We start from the raw sequence: 16,753 nt of genomic DNA, 5'->3' as shown, positions 1-16,753 counted from the left end.
ATATAGAAGTTATTAGAAATCATGGTGTAAAAAAGTCACATATAGTATTAACTGTATGTCCTCCTTTATCAACTTATTATAAAAATTAGGTTAGATTTTTAAAATTATAATTAATGTAACAGTTCTCCAAGCTCTCATGGCACTTTATAATTGGAATTTCAGTTACCTTTGCAGAAATGCCTTACACTACTTTTCTTTGTGCACCCATACTACAGCTGTTTTCTATTACTGGGTAACATAACAAGCAATGATTTAAGACAATATACGTCTATAATCTCATCTTTCTCTTGGTCAGAAGTCTGGTGGGCTCTGCTGTGTTCTATGCTCAGCAATCCCAAGATGTTGCTGGGTGGGCTCAGTGTCCTCTTCTAAGCTCACATGTTGTTAGCAGGATTTACTTCCCTGAAGCTATAGAGCTCCTGAAGCCTGAATCTGCATATCCAGCAAGAAAGGGTATCTCTGAATTTCCCTTTTAAGAAGTCACCTGATTAGATCAGGCCTACCCAGGACAATTTCCTTTAGACTAACACAATGCATTAGAGACTTAGTTACATTTGCAAAAATCCTTTTTTGCCAGTGAAAGTAACAAAACTGTGGAAATGATATTCTCATATTCACAGGTTCTGCCACACTCAAGGATTGCATATTACATGTAGTGTATATATCGGGATGTAGGAACCTTGGAAGGTCATCTTAAAATTTCTGTCTACCACAGCAGCCAAACTGAACTACTTGGTCTTATTTGTTCATCCCTCTCATGTTTTCTAAATAGTATTATTTATGTAGTTCCTTCTGTCTGGAATGATACCTTTTCCTCAAATTTACATGTATACCTATTATACAGTATTTTATTCAACATTTGACATAAATACCATCTCACTGAAGAAGCTGATTCTCCAAAGAGCTCAGTGTTTTTTAACTGTGTGTTGATTTTTATTGTGCTGTGAAAGTAGCTTAATGAGTGAATATCCAATGTTAAACATAAAGAGGATATAATAGAATGGAAAATATTAAAGTGTATTGCATATAGTAAAGGTAAAATATTGTTCTGTTACATATTTGTTTTATATATATTCACGCAGTGTAAGATGAATTTATTACTGTGAGTTGAAGCAAAAAGAAGTTTTAGAAACACTGCTGCAGCACATCTCTAATGCCAGTTGTGACTTTCTCACTTGAATTACAGTATCTCTACCTATTTTATATCTATACTCGATTTCTGATTCCTTCGAGGAAGAACTGTCTCATTTTTCTCCATATCTCTCGTAAGAGATAATCTGGTGCTTTGGACATAGTATGAATTCAATAAAAATATAAAGAACAAATGAAAGTAAAGTTTATGTTTCAAATTTTGATTTCCAACAAATAATCAAGTTAAATATAAATTATGTCTTTCTTCCAGTTTCCCTAATATTATATAAAAATGTCCTATTATTTAAAACACAAGAAGTATTTTATTAATAAGTCATTATAAATGTTCACGTGGCAAAATATAGAGGCTCAGGTGATTAATCAAAATTATTTCCCCATGAAATCATTGAATTTCTAAAGAAGAATTAGGTTTTCATTCAGCAGATGTTTATTATGTGTTGGTGAGTTCAAGATACTGCTCTGGGCACCAGAAATATAACAGAGCATACTATTGAAGGTCCTTGACCTTAAGGAGCATGTAGTCTACTGGGAGAGATGGTCAACATATAAGCGAAAGGATTACACTATGACTACCATTATGAAAGGCAGCGCCCTGTGATGGAGCATTACAGACAAGACCTACTGTAGGGAGGCAGCCAACAAAATTTCTCAGGAGGAGAAAGCTAAGTCATAAGAACTTAGTATTTGTGAGATATTTTAATTCAGGGCCAGAAAATATAACATTCAAAGGTAATTTACTGTGTAATAATATAATTATGTCTTGGTAGAAATAATTTAATTTTTCGTTGGGAGTTCTTATATTATTCAATGGTATATAGAGTCGTTCAATGAATATTACATTATTATAAGCATATTTATGCATCTATTAAGAACTGAAACTTCTCTCCCTCTCACACACACAATCTCTTTCCATATTTATATACATATGCATATAGATAGAATTCAAATCATATATTTTCATTATTTGCTCATATTTGAAAACATTAATAAAATGCCTACTTGATTTTTTACTATGTATTTTAAAATGTAAACATTATTACATTTAATTTAAGTGCCATAAGTTATCTGACATTTTAATTTTAATTTGGAAGACATAAACTCCATTTCAGTATTTTGCTTTTACACATTCTTCAGTTCTTTGTACTCTAACTCAAAGTTTACTCTCGTTGAGGAGGCAGAGTTAATGAAATTATTCTTTGAAAACTGCATTTTCAAACATTTTGATATAAGTGAGTTTAGACTTTGTAGGTCCTATCTTTTAACACAGAAAATTCAATGAATTAAATATTATATTTTCAATTAATTTATTCTTATTTTTTTCTGAAGTAAAAGCTTGTTCTCCCTGAAGCAGTAGCTCAAATTCAGAAATATTACATATTTAGGAACCTCAATAAATATTTCAAAAATATACCATTCCACGTTCTGGGTAGAATGTCCAGATAAATGCATCAAAAGTATGTTTCAAATAAAAAATATTTTATTTTATTTATTTATTCTTCATAATTTCAACTTTTAGAAAAAGTTGGGTATATGTGCAAATTTGTTACATGGGTATATTGCATGATGCTGATGTTTGGGGTATAATTGATGCTGTCACATAGGTAGTGAGCATAGGACCTAATTGGTAGTTTTTAGCCCTTGCCTCCCTCCCTTCTTTTACTCTTTTGGGGTCCCTAGTGTCTATTGTTCCCATCCTTGTGTGCATATGTACTAATGTTTAGTTCCCACTTACGAGTGAATACATGTAGTATTGGTTTTCTGTTACTGTGTTAATTTGCTTTGAAGAATGGCCTCCAGCTGCATCCATGTTGTTGCAGAGAACACCATTTTGTTCTTTTCTATGGCTGCATGGTATTCCATGGTGTGTATGTACTACATTTTCTTTATCCAATCCACTGTTGATAGGCACCTAAGTTGATTCCATGTCTTTGCTATTTTGAATAGTGCTGTGATTAATATACAAGTGCATGTGTCTTTTTTATAGAATGGCTTATTTTCCTTTGGAAAAATAATTTTAGATGTACACTACAGACACAATATTATTATGCTATATATGTATCCTTACTTCTCTGGTCATATTCTGATTTTCACCTTAACAATGGAAGAAGGGGTGTATCGATATAATTAATTGCTGGTTTCGACTTCCTTTTATAGATTGGAACGTACTAGTTCTCTGCTTTAAGACTTTTAATCCTTAGTGAATTAAATGCAAACAACTCAGCAAAGGATTTAAGGAGTTTCTGAATATGACTCCTGCATCTAATTCTAGTCTATTTGCCAACTACTCCCTTCACAGACCCCGCATTTTATCCAAACAGATATTATTCATTTTATTTTCTAAGCATGATCTGTAAAGTCCAGTGTCTTGGCCTTTGCTCCTGTTATTCATTTGCTCATGAAGTTCCTTACCTTTCTAATTGTCTTAATTTAACCCATCCTTCAAAGTCCAGCACCCATATAGCTATTTCTGGGAAGACTCTGAATTCCATAGATGGAGTATAATCTCTTCCTCCTTCATGTCTCATGAAAATCTATTCTGGATTCTGTTATGGCAGCTGTCATTCTCTACTTGCATAAACACTTTTGTGCATTTATCATTCCTCCACTACTAAAATGTAAGTTCATTGTTTTCTTGTCTTTTTAGCCCACTTATGTTCAATCGATACTCTCTGAAAATTGTTTTTCAATACCAGCTCAGTAAAATGGTATGATATATTATGCTTTGATTAGTAAGCTTTATAAAGTATTTAAAAGACTATTTTTTTCATGAATTATTTAAGCTTATATTTGTTGGTAAACAAATTACTCATTTTTTAAAATTTAATTTGATTTTAAGTTCCTGGATACACGTGCAGGATGCGCAGGTTTGTTACATAGGTAAATGTGTGCCATGGTGGTTTTCTGCCCCTATCAAACCATAACCTAGGTATTAAATCTAGCATGCATTAGCTATTTATCCTGATACTCTACCATCTGCCCCCTACCCAACCCCACCAGTGCATGTTGGTTCCCTCCCTGTGTCCACGTGTTCTCATTATTCAGCTCCCACTTACAAGTGAGAACATTTGGTGTTTGGTTTTCTTTCCCTGTGTTTGTTTGCTGTGGATAATGGCTTGCAGCTATTAATCATATTTTAACAATTATATTGAAATATTTTATTCTTCAGTTGTGCGCAAAAGTCATTTGGCAGATTATGTTACTTTTCTTGTGCTCTATTGTTATTGCTTTGCTTCAAGTAAGTTTAAAAACCAAACTGTTACCTTAGGGGATAGTACCTTTCATGTTATTCTTAACTATTTATTTTTCTCCAATAAAACAAGATTTAAAAAATTGTTTAATAAATATTTGGTGTAAATAAGTACATACATAAGAAATCAGTAAGCATCTGTTGTAGTTACTAAGTCCATGTTAATTTGTATGATTCCATATTCTTTACATTTTTATTATTTTGTACTTTGTAATATAAAAAATAACTGAAGCTAGAGTGAATTAGTGTTTAATGGTTTTATATTAAGTGCTACAAGGAAGTTATATTTCTGTATTTATATATTCAAACTGAAATAAATATGCCTCAGTATTACACTTTAACAAGATCAGGGATTAAACTAGAAAATACACATAAAATATCCTTTTGTTTGCCTGTGAGAACTATACTAAGAACATTTCCTAGGAAACTGGAGTAGATCGACATATGCAGCCTGATACATAAATGATGAAATCCATTTTCATTACTTAAACTCATAAAGGTTCTGAGTCTTGTTCCACATCTGTTTCTATAATAAATTTTTACCACTTTCTTCTAAGAATGGCTTCTAAGATTATGTATTTATTAAAGGGTATGTGATGGCAGCCTAAATAAAATGAGGTAAGAACTGCAAAATCTTAGTCAAGAAATCACCCAAACAAAGGGGAAAAAAAGACTGCCTTTATGCCTGGGCATATAGAGAGTCTGGTATTTTTTCTGGATAAAACAAAAATCTCACATGAAGTTTTAGCTATAGACATTGTAAAAGCCCCATGAGGAATGTGATTTATTATTCTATTAAGGAAGTGATATTTTATTTACAGGCTTTAGGTCCCACAGTGTTCCAATTTCACAGTGACACAGACTTGCTTATTCAGATAATAATGAATATTTACTGATACATTAAAAGCAGCCCTAAAACTTTTTATGATTTTCTATAGAAAGAATTTGATAAATCTTTCTGACAACCAGCTGGTGTTCAAACACTTGAATCTGAATAAATGGCTCTTAATGAATTACTAGACATGTTTGTAACTTGTAATTCTAATGGTATGGAAAACACATTTGTTTGAATAGAATTTCTTTCAGCAGAAAGTCTGCATTTGAAATCAATTATCATAATTCATTATAATTTGCATAACATTTGATGGGAAAATATTGTCTTGGAAATCCTTAGGATTATATTCTGCAGAAAGCTATCTAACAATTGCATTCATTTAAGGGCCATGTAAACATTCATCAACCTTTGCCAATATGAGACATGCACAATTTTTTCTCTTTGCAGGAGTCAGGGATTATACACACACATTGTTTCTTTCATATGTGACTCATTAATTCAGAAGGATGGCTCTTGCATTGAATGCAGAATTTAGGAAGGGAAATTTATCATAAGAACTATGAGTTTGGGAGAAAGCATTTTTTTTTGAAATTGCTTATAAGTTATTCTGAAAATGACCAACATGACTGGTTAATACTTGGAAATATTTACCATAAATAAAATTTTCCGTTAGTATTTTCACTAGACAAAATACTGTATTATCTATTTCAGCTTCTCATTTTCTCACTACTCCCCTACTAACTCTATCATCCCTACCACTCTTTATTCTTATATATGATTCTTTTTTCTGTCCAATAACTCAAATCCCTCCTGAAGCCATAGGTGGCTATTTTATCGGAATAAGGGGTGGTTATGCCAAGGTATTAGGAACATAATGAGATATGAAACTTCTTTAAAAGTGGTAGCCAGACTCTCAGCCTTCACCCAAATGTGTGGATAGTAAGAGTTTGTCAGAGAGGAGTTTTGCATATATAATAGAAAGAGAAGGACATGGAGGGACAAAGAAATCTTCAAGATAAATAACGTGTTCGTGCCTACTTATAGTTTGACTTTTGATGTCAAAGTCTTCAGGAACAAATCATTTCCATAGGTAGTGGGTTTCTAGCTTTAAGGTATATTTCAACAAAGTGGAGTCCTTCAAGTGGATGCCTAGTAATTTACACACTTGACTTTGTTAACTTTGGCCTGGCCATCTTAGGACTCACCTTAAATAAGGACACATATATTAGAACTTTATCAGAAAACTATTCTACCGTAATAAGAGGTATCACTTGAAAGCTTTCCAAGATGATAATTATTGAAGAGAAGACACATAAAACTGTCTGGGTCGAAGAGTTATTGGCACCCTGATGCTCCTTGTCAAAATGTGAATACTATATCTCTGCAGACATTAATTATAGATGACTTTTTAAAAAGTAGGTTACGAGATAATTTTCAATGGCTGTAGCTTGTAACATAGCTCAAGAAATATCATAATGAATAGGACACCAGATCTGAGAGTATTTGTGTTTCAGGTGTGACAAGGTTACCTCAAGATCTTAACACTATGGCAAAGTTGACACTTGACATTAAATTACTCTCAGTAGATATATTTTTCAAATGTACTTCTGCTTCTACAATTACAAAACCTCTACAACAGAATAGGCTCTAACAGTTGAGCTTTATTTCTTTTTGATGTATTAACTACAATATTGCATTTCATACCTGTTCTTAGCTTTAAAAAGACAAAATTGTCCTTCACTTATTATTTATTATATTGGTTATTTCAGTCAAAATATAAAAATACAATTTTTGACAAGTGATGCTATATAGCTTTTCTAGAAAACTTATAACTTTAGAAATTGATACTCTTTATTAAAGGGAATTGTAAAGTATAAATGAAAGAAAACATGCATGCATAGAATGTCAATTTATAATTGCTAATATATATGAATTATATTTGAATCCTTTCAAAACTTTTTGTGTGGCTTAGTGGTAGGATGGGAATAACTATAAGATTGCTATGAGGAGTTTTCAGTATAAATAATTATCATCTTATTCAGTTCATTTCATCCAAATTCATCACTTTAACCAAATATATTGATTAATCAGATATTTATATTTAACTAAAATGGACGTTACGTTTGAGTCCCCATGTATATAGTCACATACCACATGAAAACATGTTTCTGTCAGTGATGGACCACCTATACAATGGTGACTTTATAAAATTATAACACCAAGTTTCTACAGTACCTCTTTTATGTTTAGATACACAAATATTCACCATTGTGTTACAACGGCCTACAGTATTCAGCACAGTAACATACTTATAGGTTTGTAGCCTAGAAAGAATAGGCAATACCATATAGCCTAGGTGAGCAGTAGTCTATACCATCTAGGTTTGTGTAAGTGCATCCTATAATGCTCACATGATAAAATTGCAAAATGATGCATTTCTCAGAATGTGTCCCTATTGTTAAGTGACTCATCACTGTATTAACGCCTACACATATAAATATATATACACATATATAAATACACACAAGTATATATAGCTAATACTTGTATCCAGCTAACACTTGCTCTGCAAGTGTGTGTATATATGTACATATAATATGTATACTTATGTACATGATATACATGTAAATATATATACAATATTCTTTAAAATTAGAGTCAATAACCTAAAGAACAGACCATGAGCCAACCCAAATTCTTATACGTTATTTTCATAAGGAAATTATGTCTCAAAAATAAATATTGCATAAAAATGAAGACACTTCTAGGCTCTGTTAATAGACATATCTAAGTTTCTGATTTCTTTAAGTATATTTAAACCCTAGCCATTTTTAAAGTCAAATGTTCCATTATAGAGCCTGATGAGCCAACATAAAATTTGTAGTTGCTGGAACAGAAATGAAACAAAAAAGCAAAAATTATCTATATCCGTAGACATGTATATCGTGAGCAGATAACTACTTACATTGCTCATGCACTGGTGTGTTTTTATAGAAATTATTTCATCTTTGTAAAGCCTGAAGATCTCTCATATAAGGATGCTTTTCATGAAATGGAGACAAAAATAAAAATTTTTCAGTCAAACCAAATTTTGAATATTAATTTAACATTATCAACTGATTTTAGAATACTGTATTTCAATTATATCATGAAACTGTTTTTTTTAAATCTGGATGATTCTTAAACCAAAACTATCTTTTAAGAAATGTATCATATTTTAATTTGAATAAAATTATTTTAAATCTTCTTTAGGAATAACAAATTCCTTTAGTCTAAGAAACATTCCATACTTTTTATTTTTTTATCACAAAAAAATTACACATGCTCAAAATAATAAGTAAAGCAATCCCAAAATATAAAAAGATGGTCACAAATTAATTATGCTTCTCTAGCGCACCCTGCTTTCCCCATGCTTTATCCTGAAGTTAGCAATGCTGACATTATAGTATAGAATGTTCAATAATTTTTTCTGTTCTTATATCCACCAATACACAAATATGGTGCCTTTTGTTTAGTTTAAAAATGAGATCACACCGTGGAATGTAATAAGTCATTTTTTAAAACTATGAATCTATTATAGATCCTTGTAGGTTCAGAGTAAAAGTTCTGTTTGTACAGCTTTATAATAGTTGATAGAATGTGTGTACTGTTAATCCATTCCTCTGTTGCTCTATTGATGGGCATTCAAGTTGCTTCCCGTTTTATGTCATTATAAATAATGCTGCTATAGGTATTCACATGCATATTTGTCTTTTTTATTACATATTGATATTTTTTATTTCTACATGATCAATTTGCAGAAGTAGAGTTGCATCATTTGAATTGCTTTGAAGGATACTGACAAATTACCTTCCAAAGCTGACTGCAATTCAATGTCAAACCAGCAATGCACCAGAAGGCCCTCCTTCCTAATATCTTGTATGCAACATATTATTGCTTTCCTCAACTTTTGATAGTTTGGGATTAAATTTTATTTTTGTTTTGCATTGATTGGAATTTTCCCAAGCACTAGTGATTTTGATTATCTTTTCATATATTTCTTGTTTATTTTGAGACTCAGCAGACACAAATGGTTAAGACTATGAAATTAAGACAGATTTCTTTGCTTTGAATTCTAATAACTCTAGTTAGTATTCTTGTAACAATGGGCAAGTAACTTAAGCAATCTCTAACTCAATTTCTTCAGCTATAAAATAGGGGTATCAGTAGTTCCCAGTTCACAGCAGAGGTGGCTGGCCAAACCCAAGTTCTCCTTGCTCTCTTCTACTTTATGCCCAACATCTGCCAGCACCGACATCCTACATTGCCTCAGGCTTGGCACCAGATGCTTATTTCCAGGACCACAGAGATAGTAGTTCTGCAGTGGCAACAGCTTCCACAGACCTATTTATTAACCCTCCCTTCATGGTCACAATTTGGACTTCTCTGCAAGCTACAAAGAATGAGAAAGGCAGCTCTTGGCACTTGGAGCTGGTCCTGGTACTCACAGTGAAATCTTAATGTTCTCCTTTTGAACATAAATAGTTTCCAAAGTCATCAACACCAGAGGAAACCACTCTGTGACCTTGATGGATCAAAACAAAAACAGAACCACTCTGTAATCATATCTGAACATAAAATATGAACATCATCCTATCTACATATTAACCACACATCCTGTCTTGGCTTATATCTGTGTTGATTGCTTTCTTTCTGATTTTATTTTTAGTATTGCTCTAGTCTGTTTCCTCTTTGTAGATAAAATGTATTAAGATATCAAGTCATTGAATTATCCTTGCATCCAGAGTAAAAGACTGCTTACATAAATTATCCTCAAAATTACCTAATGTAAACATAAATTGTACAATAATTCCTTTCTAACAAACTCTTACTGAGACATTTGATGCATTATGAGTAATAAACCCAACTTGTTAAACTACAGATATGGTCCTGTTGGTCCTTGGCTGGAGAACGTTAACACTACAAATTATTAACTCACAGCAGTCCTTCAGATGAACTCATTAATGACTTAGCAATCCCTCTGATTCTCGGAATTCCCCTTCCAGACTTTAATTTTCCCTGCTCCTCACACTTTTGTGTTGGATCTAATATCATATTTTCTGCCTTGCTAAACCCTGACTAATGTAATTAAATTTTTTTATACTGATCCTTAGTAGATGTACATATTTTCAAGGTACATGTGATAATTTGATAAATCAGGATAATTGGGATAGACATCATCTTAATTATTTATCTTTTTTATGCTAGAAAATTCAAATTGTTATCTTCTATCTTTTTTGAAATGTACAATACATTAATGTTAACTACAGTCATTTTACTGATCCATTGAACACCAGGTTTTATTTCTTCTACTAACTGTATTTGCACTCATTGATCAACCTCTCTTTATCACCCTCCCTCCACTACCTTTGCTGGTAACCGCCAATCTAATGTCTATCTTCATGAGATCTACATTTTTAGCTCCCACATATGAGTGAGAATTTGCAACATTTGTCTCACTGTGCTTGGCTTATATCACATAACATAATGAGTTCCAGTTTTATCCCTGTTGCTGCAAATTACAGGATGTCATTCTTTTTTTATGACTTAATAGCATACCATTGTACACACCAAATTTTCTTTATACATTCATCCATTAATGGGCACCTTGGTTGATTCCATATTATGATTATTGTGAATCATGCTACAATACACATGGGAATGAAGATAACTCTTTGATGTATTGATTTTCTTACTTTTGAATACATACTCAGTAGTGGAATTACTGGATCATATGGAACATCTATTTTAAGGTTTCTGAGAAACCTCTAGACTGTTTTCTATAGTGGCTGTACTAATTTACATTCCCACCAACAGAGGACAAGAGTTTTTCTTTCTTCACATGCTTGCCAGCATCCATTATTTCCTGTCTTTTATATAAAAGCATTTTAACTGGGGTGAGATGATACCTCATTGTGACGTTTTAATTTCTCTGATGATTAGTGATGTGAGCATTTTTCATATATGTTGGCCGTTTGTATGTCTCCTTTTGAGAAATATCCATTCAGATCTTTTGCCCATTGCTAACTTGGATTTTTTATTATTTATATTTTGCTGTTGAGTTGTTTGAGCTTCTTATATATTCTAGTTTTAATCCTTTGTCAAATGGATAGTTTACAAATATTTTCTCCTATATTTTGGGTTTTCTCTTCAGTCTGTGTATTGTTTCCTTTGCTGTGCAGAAGCTTTTTAGCTTAAGGTGATCCCATTTGTCTACTTTTGCTTTTGTCATTTGTGCTTTTGAGGTCTTATACTTAGATCCATGCCTAGATTCATGTCCCAGAGCCTTTCGCCAATGCTTTCTTCTAGTAACTTCATAGTTTCAGATGTTAGATCGAATGCTTTAAACCACTTTGATTTTATTTTTACATACAGTGAAAGACAGGGGTTTAATTTCATGCTTCTGCTTATGGATATCCAGTTTTCCCCACACCATTTATTGAAAAGAATGCTTTTTCCCACGGTTTGTTTTTGGAGCCTTTCTCAAAATGAGTTGGCTGTAAAACTGTGGATTTATATGTGTTATTTATTTTGCTCCATTGGTCAATGTGTCTTTTTTTATGCCACAGCATGCTTATATGGTTAGTTTATCTTTGTAGTACATTTTGAAATCAGGTGGTATGATGCCTCCAGCTTTGTTCTTTTTGCCCAGGATTGCTTTGGCTATTCTGGTTCTTTTGTGGTTCCATATAAATTTTAAGATTGTCTTCTCTATTTATCTGAAGAATTTTATATGTATTTTCACAGAGATTGCATTGAATGTGTAAATTGTCTTAGGTAGTATTGGTGGCAGCTGGAGGCAAACAAGTTCCTAGGCAGGAAGGGGTGGATCCCCAATGAGGCCCAGACTTCAAATCAGAGATGACCTGAAGTCTGGGGGCTGGACTGCCAGTTCCACATGGGGTCTACGATCCAGAGTGAGAATTTCCTTGATGCCTTTCAGCCAATTGGATTGTGATTTATTCAGTCCTGTGCATGGTCACCAATTACCAATCAGCATACACTTCCTCCTGCCCACAGACCAATCAGCACACACTTTCTTCATTCTGAGCCCATAAAAACCCCAGACTCAGCCAGACTCAGACACTGGCCTGACTGCCTGCCTGGCACTGGTGTGCCTGGCTGTTCACAGTGGCTGGACCCCATGCTTGCTCATTTACACACCCATTACCACTCCATAACTGTCTCACCTTTGGCAGGTGTGGGATCTGTGCAGGTAGCACAAACTGAACACAGCCTGCTGGGCCAAGTGGGCAGAACAGGTCTAGTGGATGCTAGCAAAACTCAAGCAGAGGCACCACTGGCCACAGAAGTTTCTGGCTAGTGAAGTGACACCCTAAGGATCCTGTGACAGTATTACCATTTTAATATTAATTCTTCCAATCCATTAGAATGAGATATCTTTCCATTTTTTGTGTGTCCTCTTCAAATCTTTCAACAGTGTTTTATAGTTTTCTTTGTATAGATTATTGACATGTTTGGTTAAATTGATTCCTAGGTATTTTATATCCTATGTAGCTACTGGAAATGGCAGTGCTTTCTTGACTTCCTTTTCAGATTGATCACTGTTGGAATATGTAAATGCTACTGATATCTGTATGTTGATTTTGTGTCTTGCAAATTTACTGAATTTATTTATCAGTTCTGATAGTTGTTTATGGATTTTTTGTGTTTTTCTAAACGTAAGATCATATATTATCAGTGTACAAGTCTAATTTGACTTCATCATTTCCAACGTGAACACACTTTATATTTTTGTCTTGCCTAGTTGCTCCAGCCAAGACTTCCAATATTATGTTGAACAAAGATGATAAAAGTGGGCATCCTTGTTTTGTTTCTGATCTTAGAGTAAAAGTTTTCAGTTTTTTTCCATGTAGTATTATGTTCACTGTGGGCTTGTGGATGGCCTTTATTATTTTGAAGTATGCTCCTTCTATGTCCAATTTGTTGAGGGTTTTTATCATAAAGGGAAGTTAAATTTTATTGAATTATTTCTCAACATCTATTAAAATGATCATAAGATTTTTGTTCTTGGTTCTGTTAATGTAATGTTTCATTATTGATTTGTGTTTGTAGAATCATCCTCGCATCCCAGGGATGAATGCTAATTGATCATGGTGAATGATCTTTTTAATGTGTTATTGAATTCAGTTTGCCAGTATTTAAATGAGGATTTCCGCATCTATGTTCATCAGTGATATTGGCTTGTAGGTTTCTTTTGTTGTTGTTGTTGTGTCTTTATCTGGTTTTGATATCAGGGTACTCCTAGCTTCATATAAAGAGTTTGGATGTGTTCCCTCCTCTTCTTTATATTGCAGGACTTGAGTAGCATTGGTATTGGTTCTTCTTCAAATATTTGGTAGAATTCAGCAGTGAAGCCATCACGTCCTGAGCTTTGCTTTGAGGGGAGACCTTTTATTACAGCTTCAAATTTGTCACACATTCTTGGTTTGTCAAGGTTTTCTATTTCATCCAGGTTTAATCTTGGTAGATTTTATGTCTCAAGGGATTTATCATTTCATTTAGATTTTTCAATTTATTGATATATAGTTGTTCAGAATAGTCTTTAATGATTTTTACATTTTTGTGGTCTCAGTTGTGTGTTTTCTGATGTCATTTATTTGATTCTTCTCTTTGTTTTCTTAGTCTAGCTAAAGGTTTGTTAATTTTGTTTATATATTTTTAAAAAGCAACTTATATTTTTCTAGGTATTCTGTAATGCTTTTTTAGTCTTTAATTTATTTGTACTCTGGTCCTTTATTTTACTTCTACTAATTTGTGTTTGGTTTGTTATTACTTTTCTAGTTCCTTTAGGTACATTGTTATGTTGTTTATTTGATATGTTTCTACTTTTATGTAGACATTTATTGCTGTAAACTTTCCCGTTTGTACCAATTTTGCCTTATCTCTTAGATTTTTGCATGTTTTTTTGTTTCAAAAATTAATTTTCTTTTTTAGTTTCTTTATTGACCTGTTGGTCTTTCAGGAGAATTTCTAATTTTCATGTATTTATACTGCTTCCAAAGTTCCTCTTGTGATTGATTTTTGGCTCACACCTGTAATCCCAGCACTTTGGGAGGCCAAGGTGGGTGGATCACGAGTTCAGGAGATTGAGACCATCCTGGCTAACATGGTGAAACCCTGTCTCTACTAAAAATACAAAAAATTAGCCCAGCGTGGTGGCGGGTGCCTGTAGTCCCAGCTACTCAGGAGGCTGAGGCAGAAGAATGGTGTGAACCCGGGAAGCAGAGGTTGCCATGAGCCAAGATCGCACCACTGCACTCCAGTCTGGGTGACAGAGCAAGACTCTGTCTCAAAAAAAAAAAAAAAAAAGATACCTGATATAATTTCCATACTTTTGAATTTGTTGGCACTTGTTTTGTGATCTAATGTATAATCTATTATGAACAGTGTGCTGATAAAAAGAATGAGTATTTTGCAGCAGTTGACAGAAATGTTCTGCGAATGTCAGTTTGGCTTATTTGTTCTGATATGCAGTTTATCCCCAATGTGTTTCTTTGTTAATTTCATGTCTGGATGATCTGTCCATTATTGACAGTAGGATGCTGCAATCCTCTACTATTATCGTGTTATAATCTCTGTCCTTTTAAATATTAATGTTAGCTTTACATACATGGGAGCTAAAGGGTTGGTCACATTTATACTTGTCATATCCACTTGCTAAATTGACCCCTTTATTATTATAGAGTGACCTTTGTTGTCTCTTTTTACAGTCTTTGACTTGTAGTCTATTTTATCTGATGTAAATATAGTTATTTCTGCTCGTTTTTATCTCCATTTGCATGCAATCTTATTCCATCCCTTCATTCTCAGTCTACCTGTGTCCTTATAAGTGAGATGAGTTTTCTGAAGCCAGCATATAATTGCATTTCATTTCTTTATCCATTTAGCCACTTTATGTCTTTAATTGGAGTATTGAGTCCATTTACATTGTGTTATTATTGATAATTGAGAACTTGTGACTGCCATTTTGTTGCTTATTTTCTGGTTGGCTTGTCTGCCTGCCTGCCTGCCTGCCTGCCTGCCTGCCTTCTTCTTTCTTTCTTCCTTCCTTCCTTCCTTCCTTCCTTCCTTCCTTCCTTCCTTCCTTCCTTCCTTCCTTCTTTCTCTTTACTTTTGTTTTTCTCCTTCCTTCTTTTTCTCCCTCCTTTCTTCCTTTCCTTTCCCTCCCTCCCTCCCTCCCTCTCCCTCCTTCCCTTCCTTCCTTTTTTTTTTTCTGTCTTCTTTTGTGATTAAGTGATTTTCTCAGGTGGTATGTTTAAATTTGTTTATTTTTAGTGTTTTAATTATGTCTTTGCATTGTGGTTACCCTGAGGGTTACCAAATAAAATCTTATAGATATAAGAAGTTTATTTTGAAGAGATGATAATTTATCTTGGATTGCACACACAAAAGAATAGAAACAAAGACAAAAACTTGAAGAAATAACTCTGTTATAATCTATCTCTCTATCTTTCAAAAAATTCTGTGCTATAGCTTAATTCTCCCATATTTTTCTTTTTGTTGCCTCAATTTACATATTCACATATGTATCCCTTAATAGGTAAACCTATCTCTTAATAGGTTTCTGTAGCTATTATTGTTCCAATAAATTTGTTCTTTGGGCTTTATACTAGAGTTATGAGTGAATTGCGCATCACAATTAATATTGGATTAGTCTGGAATTGTCTTTGTATTTAGTTTTACCAGACAGTTTTGTACCATCAAATGTTTTCGATTGCAGATTAGTGTTTTTTGTTTTTGTTTTTGTTTGTTTGTTTTTTGTTTTTTTGACATTGAAGAACTCCCTTTAGTATTTCTTGTAACATGGATCTGGTGGTAGTGAATTTGCTGTTTTTTTTTTTTTTCCAGGAAATACTTTATCTCTCCTTTATATTTGAAGGAAGGCTTTGCTGGGTACACTATTCTTGAATGGCAATTTTTTTCCAGCACTTTGAAAGTGTGATCCCACATCCTCCTGACCTATATGGTTTCCATCGAGAGGTCTATTACCAGATGAATTGGGGTTCCTTTATGTTTTATTTGCTTCTTTTCTCTTGCTGCTTCTAGAATCCTCCCTTTGTCCTTGACATTTTAGAGTTTGATTATTATAAGACTTGCGGTAATCTTATTTTGGTTGAATCACTTTGGTGTTCTCTGATGTTCCTCTACGGGCATATTCATACCTTTCTGAAGTTTTATAAAGTTTTCTGTTATTATTTCTTTGAGCAAGCTTTCTACCCCTTGCTCTCACTCAACTACCTCTTGAACACCAATAATTCTTAGATTTAGTCTGTGGGGTAATTTTCTTTACCTTGAAAAAATCTTTGTTCTTTCACATTCCTGTTTTTCCCCCTCTATTGACGGTATAATTTCAAACAACTTGTCTTGAAGCTCACTAATTTTTCCCTCTGCTTGATCCATTTTGCTGTTGAGAGCCTCTTATGAATTTTTTTAAGTCAGCAAATGTATTTCTCAGC

This window comes from Nomascus leucogenys, chromosome 8, assembly GCF_006542625.1.
Source record: "Nomascus leucogenys isolate Asia chromosome 8, Asia_NLE_v1, whole genome shotgun sequence".
NCBI lineage: Eukaryota > Metazoa > Chordata > Mammalia > Primates > Hylobatidae > Nomascus > Nomascus leucogenys.
Note: the sequence above shows the minus strand (reverse complement) of the source record.